Genomic DNA, 7,440 nt, shown 5'->3' with positions numbered 1-7,440 from the left:
CTGCTAGTGGTAGGGATTACATGCAGAGTTTTCAAGCAAGCTATTAACATTTGTTTGTGATACGTGTTTCTTCCTGGTTCCTTTAGTACTGCTTCCAGTGTAAATTTTCCTGTAAGACTCTCCTTCAGGATAGTTTTAGGTTTAGCCTTACAATGCATGGCAATATGACATTATTTGCTTCTCAGTCTTTTGAATCAGCTAGTATTTGCCCCATATTTTAAGCACATATGTATTTTAATTGTTCAGCATATGTAAACAATAACTTATTGAAGGTTATCAGGGTGTTTTTATGTTCCAGAACAGTCATTTCATTCTTGAATGATCTGCTTGCTTTTACCTACTTGAAAGAAGTGACACTTTAAATGACATTGTAATATCCTATTTTTAGACAGAAATCTGCTGTTATGTTAAATACTACTGTAGCTATTTTTCCTGAGCTGTATTTAAAAGATGGGCTGTATTCTAATTTATGGGAGTTTTTAATTGAATATAAAACCTGTAAATTTTGAATGTAAAGAAATTAATGCTTTATATTCGAAGATGCAGATATTCAGTGGTGTACTGAGCTTTACTTTGTCCATGTCTGTTTCTTGCTGTTATTAGTAAAATCAAACCCTGCTGAACAGGTCAAAGAGAATTTTTATTAGGTCATTATAGAATTTATCTTGTCACTCGCCTGTCTGAATTATTAGAAACACTAATTTTTCTATTTCATGGGATGGGCTGAATGTAACTGCTTTTCCAGGCGGTGCTCAGGGCAGTGAGAGTGAGTGGGGCTGAAGCGGAGCTCCGTTGTTCGCTGCAGCACTTGTGTGTGGGACGTCGGACACAGGTGAAGAGCAGGTGGGGAAACAGCAACTTCCCAAGAGTTGTTCCAGTGCCCTGGAACGGTTCCCTTCCCATGCCCGCCTCCTGCTGCGCTTCCTGCACAGCTGCCTGTGGAAGGGCAGAGGGAAGAGTGGAGCCCTGGGCTGGGCAGGCAGGGCACTCAGTGCCACTGAGGCAGGGCACAGCAGCAGCCCAGAGCGAGTCAGGAGCGGGTCTGAGCAGAGCCCTGTCAGCCGGAACGGGCAGCCCTTTGGCTCTGTACAGCCTGAATCAGAAATGGATCCGTCTCCCCTTTCCAAGGAGTATTACCAATGGCGATCTCCAAGTTGGTGATGCGACAGGACGTGTGCTTCCTTAAATCTGAGGCAAGGTGCCGTAATCTTTTTCCCCAACTCTTGCCATAGAGACTTTGTCATAAAATTCTGAAAATAACTAGCACTGAAGTTTAGAATTAGGGGCTGTGCAGAACACAGGAAGCAAAACCAGCTGTGTTGAGGTCTAGAGGACTGCAGCCCTTAACCTATTACAAGAAGTGAAGCAGATGGTCTCCGAAGCCCCCATGAAATACAGAAGTAAAATATTTAATGAATAAACACATGATAACCCAGCAGTTCTGTGCTGCCTGTGCAGACTCGGATGTTTTACCTTCTCCCACAGTACAGTGTTGGGCCTGGTGGCAGGAGAGGAAGGGTCTCCGTGCTCTGAGCACGGAGGCATTTCAAGTTTTGTTGTAACCTGGCTGGAAACAGGTGTGGTATGAGGAGGGACACTTCCTTGAAGAGTCCCAGGATGGGGAATTCATTTCTAGTGAGTTCTGTCAGTTGGATTCAGTGATGGTTCTGCAAGTGCTAAGTTGTATTTCCAGGGCAGGATGCCTAGACTTCTAAATGCTGGTATCCAGCAAGATCTGAGACTCAAGTCAGACTGGCACTACAGATGGGCAAAACAGAGCAGGGTCTCTGACAAGGTAGCTCTGCTACCTGAGGGGTGCACAGGTGGCAAGTCCAGCATTTATGGCTTATAGAGAGAATTCAAATTTTGAAGAACCTGTGTCAAATACCAGGTGAAAACTGAAGCCAATGCTCATGAAAGCCACATAGTGAAGTTCCAACTTGCATCTGCTTTCCTGCCTTGTGCAGGCAGACTGTTCTGGAAAAAAGCAGAAAAATGCCAGCCAGCAGGGCCCCAACCCAATCCTGTCTGGAATCAGAGCAGTTCCTCTTTTGGTTAAGATGAGAGGGAGGAACTGCAGTGTGAGAGGACAGAGGGACATTACTAAGCCCGCAGTGGGACAAGCATGTGGACAAGCAAGTAAAGCAGAACAAGGTTGCTAAACAAATCCAATCTGAAGGCCCATTTATTGTGAAAACAGCAACATAAGGTGTAAGACTGATGCAAGGTGGGGACAGGGGAGACATCTCCAGGCAGGAACTCGCTTCCTATGTTTGCACAGGACTTGACCATGGCATGCTACTGTTTTCATACATCTTACAATTACAGCTGCTCCAAGTCAACATTCAGACACAAAATGCTGTACTTGAATAACCACACTTAGGAATGAAAACACCTAAATATTCTCTTTAACCATATGTTTTTTCTCCTCTTATATTGGCCAGTTTCCTTTAGCTGAAAGCCAACTTGGTGGCAAAGTCACCCATCTGCTCTGAGAAACAAACCTTGAGGTCCTACACGTGCAAAGGCTTGAGGTAGCTCCTGCTAGCCCCAGCTATGCCTGCCTGCTCCTTAGCAAACAGGTGCCTGTACCTGGTACTTTATATTTGAAAAAGTAAAAATTCACACCCAGGCCTCCCTTTGCTGTTGTACTCTAGAGATGTGAACCTAATGTTTTTGCAATCCTTGCAGACAGTTCAATGAACATCCAAGACGGGCAAAGCCAGGAACAGTCATTTTATTTATCCGCATGCCTTTTGGTTCACTACACTCGTTTACAATACAAATACACTATTCAATACAAAATACTCAATGACCATATATTAATATTTTTCTTCATAGTATCCCTGAAGTGCACAGGCCCTTCCTTTATAGACAATGTTGCATAAGCTGCTATACATGAAACAGACATTCCTAATAATGCGCTGGTACTGAAAGAAGCCAGATGAGACGATTCAGATGTTCCCTATGATGGGCTTACAAACGGGGCAGTTTGTGATGTCTTTGCAACTGCAAAAGGCTCTATTTTAGGCTATTCCTGTGCCATGGTTCTTGCTGCCAGGCTCGGTGACAGGAGCAGACGTACAACGTTAAGTCCTCCACAGCCTGGGTCAGACCTCCTGGATCGTGCACTGCTGCAGCCGCCGGCCTGCCTGCTCCACCATGAGGGCCAGGGAGACCAGCCCCAGTGAGACACGTGGCCCTGGGCCTGCTGCTCTTGCGCTCCTAACCCATGCCTGTCCCTCCAGTCCACTGCAGCAGAGCTCCCTCGTGTCCCTGTTCCTACCAGCACACCAGGAGAAAGCAGAATAGCCCAAATGTCTTGCCTCGCTTCATCCCTCCAGGGCACTTCATGGACGAACATGGTTGAGCAGCAAAAAAGCAAGATGATGAGTGGACAGCTGGAAAGTAGATAAACAGGCAACCCAGCCTATTGTATCTTCACCAGCTTACAGATCAGCACACAATCAGAAAACCTACCTAACATCTACAAGAAATGGGTAACATCCACGCGGAAATAAGCCATTTTCAGAGTCCGAGAGTGGCAGCACATCTTCCCAGTCGTGCTTTTCATACTGTGCATCATGCTGCTTCCTGCTGTACCACTCTAGCATGAAGAAGGATACATAAGAACACAATGTAAATATTGGCAGGGAAACAGAATAACAATCTTTAAACACACTCCCTACTTCAGACATTTGCATTCAAACTCAATAAATTATACCAAGATTAAAAACAACCTCTAGACAAAAGGTGAGGGGGCTACAGTACCTTCAGTTTTCCTTCCTACACCCTTTCAGGAGCCATCACTGAAAGCCCAGTGCAGAGGGGCTTACTAAGGGGGAGGATTGGGATTTACACACAGCAGGGGCTTTGGCTGCTGAGATCGTGGTGAGTTGAGCACCTACTGGACACTGGAACATGTGGAATGTGACAGGAGCCGCTTTCCAGGAACCAAAATTAAACTTGCTTGTTCATAATGAGACAAAAATGTTCTTGCTATTGGTAGCTAAGGGAGGTGGGATAGACTGAACCCAGTACAGGTGGGAGCACAGTCAGGCACATGAACATTTAACACATTCAGGTATTACCACAGAAATTCTAACACAAATTCGTAAGTACTTTCTTGTAGAGCATTTAAGTTCCACTCAGTGTCAGAAAGACAGCCCCACTGCTAACAGCCAGGGAGCACACACGTTGCGTAGCTCTTTACGTACACGCAGAGCCCATCACCTCAAAAATGCAACCTGTTACCTTCACTCCAGCTCACAAATGATTTTTGGTAAATACCTTCCACAAAGCAAGTTTATTTTGGTTCCTTTGCACATCACCTTGGCCTGCCCTCAGGAAAGACCTTCCTAGGCCCTTCCCCACCTCTGAGGAGCGTCTGGCTAGTCCCACTGCAGCCCGGAGCGGCGGGAGCTGCAGCCAGCCCTCCCACGGGCCCCGGGCCGTTTCAGGTAGGATAGTAAGGGAGAGTGCTGGGCTGTGAAGTGCTGCTTTTGTGGCAGAGGAAGCAGGTACCCTTAGGGAAAGCTGCTCCAGTGATGTGTACCGACAGCTTTGTGAAAAATAAACAAGAGGCTGTACTGGCACTGAAATCTTGGAGACACCTGTCAAGAGGACAGACATCCGTCTGCAATCCCATTGCAGAAGGAACACGACGCTTCTGCAGGTGAAGCCTGCACAGGAGGGGCAGAGCACCATTTGCTCCTGGCTGCACAAGGCAATCCCTTGTCATCGATGGTATCATGCCTTTTCTAAAAACCCCAGGACATGCACGTGCTCCTAACCATATTTCTGAATGGCAAGATTTGATCACCACTGGTATTTACAAAATTTTTTTTCACAAACTGGGGAGCTAGGCTTGGCCAACCCACAAGTAACTGAACTAAATGCATGCAGCAGAAGAGCTCACAGAGATGATGCTTTTTTGTTTGTTTTTGTTTAATTTAAAGTAAGCCAAATGATATTCCTGAATTCGATTTCCAAATGTTAAGAACAGGCATTGTAATGAAAGCATTTTACGTTGTAGACACTAGAAGGAAAGCTTCCATAAAACTAGCCACTATTGCAGGAACTGCAGTAATCGCCTTATGCACTGTAACCAGCACAAACTGGAGAGTATCAGCACTAATTTATCACTTCCCCTGACTGAAGCATCATCTTCATTTACATGTAAGATGCAGTAATGTGTTTAACTCCTCCATTATTTACTGCTCACAGTTTATGAGAATAATATATTTCAACTGAACGTCTATGATAAAATAACTGCGCAGCACAAACAGCTATCCCCGCGGCGGGAGGAAGGAAGCCCTCCTTCCTTCCCCCACAAACACCGTCTCCTGGTGCTTGTGCTCGTACAGGTCTCCAGAACTGCCACTTCTAATATCCTAACTGGGCAAACTAGCTGCATTTGTGTAGAATCAGAGCTGCTGCCCCAGATCTAATTAATAACATCCACTATACAAAGCTCATTAATACTGCAGCATTTTGTTCTTGGCTCTTTTTTAAAAATATCCAGCTGGATCAGATTCTGTCCTCAAAAAAGCACTTAAGAGGCAGTGTGACAGAAGCCCTGAGGCAGACTCCTGCTCAAAGATGAGCTAAGGAAAACAAAGAGGAGTTGCTGATGCAAACACTTTGGCGAACAAGCTAAAATATTTACATGTAAATAATATAGTGGCACATTGAAATGCTCCTATAGAACTCATCTGCTAAATGAAGGATCTCTCAGGAGCCACTAGAAGAAAACCTCCCTGAGCCTAGTGAGCTAGGCAGAGCGGATGGTGGACACTGACACTAACACTAACACAGTCCTAAGCTGAACAGAATCCTCCCCAGCGGCTCTTTGCTGAAGACAACTGCAAGCCTCACACCCCCACTGGGCACTGGCACTCTCCTAGCACTGGCTAAACAAGCCTGTGCACAGCAGCAGAGCCCCCGACCTGTAACCCCGTCATGGGCAGCCAGCCCACGCAGCAGGGCCCTGCGCTCCTCGTCAAGCTGATGAACACACGAGCACAAGCCCCACTAACCACGCGGCCCCACCGCTCTGCAGGTCTCATGTTGCGTACCAGAGAGGTGGGCAAGGCACGTGAGAGCAAAATCATATGTACGCCCGCCCCCTTCCACCCCCGCCACAGCCAGTAATTACTTTCTTGTTTTTGACTGGTGGCCCAAACCAAACTGGTTTCAAGCTTACCTCAACATCTGGATCCAGGGCCACATTCAGTATCACTTCACTGCAATGAAGAGGCTCGGGCTGATCTTCGCATTCCTTTGCTGCTGCTCTAGCAGAGCCATTCTGTGGAAATGGGAGCCCTATTTCTCAGGCATCATTAATGCTAAAACAGCTCTTTGTAACCCTACACTGAAGTTACTAATGCATATCTTTACACAGGAATTATTTCCTACATCTATGTTTTGACAATACACATTGGAATATTTTTTTCATGCACGAGGTGTACAAAATGAGTCAATGCTGTGTTTTTCTTTAAACGACTATCTTACACCTATTTTGTTAAAGAAACAAGGGCTATAAAAACCTCAAATACAGACAGTATCTGGCGCATCCTGATTGTGGCACATGGCATTTTCTGCCTTTATGTTGTTCTTGTTGGTACAGGGTACATCAATGGCTATTTTACACCTCTCAGCTATACAGGTGGCTGTCTGTTTCCAAAGCACTGCGAACACTTCTCTCATGACAACTGTCCTTTAACACTCTGCTTTGGTTCCACTTAATGGTCACAAGTTCCTGTTGAAAGACGTTCCTGCTTTCATAGGCCAGAGAAATTTTGAAGGGCTCTGCATGGTGTCAGAGCTGGACGCTTGGGGGGGGAGGGGGGGGAAGACAAAACCCCAAAACAAAAACTGCACCTAAATGCCCCACAGCATCCGCACCAGTTCATTTATGCTTTCAAGCGATGCAGTATGAGCAGCACCTTTCTACTGCCCTTCCAACGACACCAAAACCACCGTACACCGTTCAAGGACTTCTGCAGACTAGACCAGCTGGAACGTAAGCTGGGAACGTGCTACCGTGTCTCCATCCAAAGCCGAATCCTTTCTTATTTTGGATGAATGATGCTTTCCCTAAACCCACTACAAAGCTCTGCCACTTGCAGGCGATTTCCAAGTGTTCCACAGCAGCGACAAGTTTGGCATGGAAAACGCCAGACATGAAACACTCAAGGTAGTGAGTGGCTTTACACTTAAGCAGAGAACACACAACTGAGAAAAGCTCACAGGAAGAGCATGACGACGACCATGCGCATGAGTTGATGCAACAGGAAGCTGGGCCTTGCAGTTAATGGGTTTCCCGTATCCTCCCCCCCCGCTGTTTCTTTTTTTCTTTTTTGTTTTGTTGTGTATTGGGGCTCTGGTGATTCGAAGCCCCTTGGGTTATTTGAAATTACAGCTTCAAGGGCGGCACTT

General features: G+C 46.1%; 1 long non-coding RNA gene across 1 annotated transcript; it reads right to left on the bottom strand.

Annotated features, from left to right (window-relative positions):
• Window positions 1-3,402: 3,402 nt before the first annotated feature.
• On the bottom strand, window positions 3,403-6,634 carry LOC148593127 (uncharacterized). The gene is made up of 2 exons (XR_015913799.1): window positions 6,206-6,634; window positions 3,403-3,607 (listed from the first exon to the last, which is right to left on the bottom strand). It is a non-coding gene; the product is annotated as an uncharacterized LOC148593127 (long non-coding RNA).
• Between the last annotated feature and the right edge of the window lie 806 nt (window positions 6,635-7,440).

The sequence above is a fragment of the Tinamus guttatus genome, unplaced genomic scaffold (assembly GCF_059628265.1).
Source record: "Tinamus guttatus ecotype Peru unplaced genomic scaffold, ASM5962826v1 Tinamus_guttatus_pri_ptg000456l, whole genome shotgun sequence".
Classification (NCBI taxonomy): Eukaryota; Metazoa; Chordata; class Aves; order Tinamiformes; family Tinamidae; genus Tinamus; species Tinamus guttatus.
Note: the sequence above shows the minus strand (reverse complement) of the source record. Positions and strands in the feature narration are given on the sequence as shown.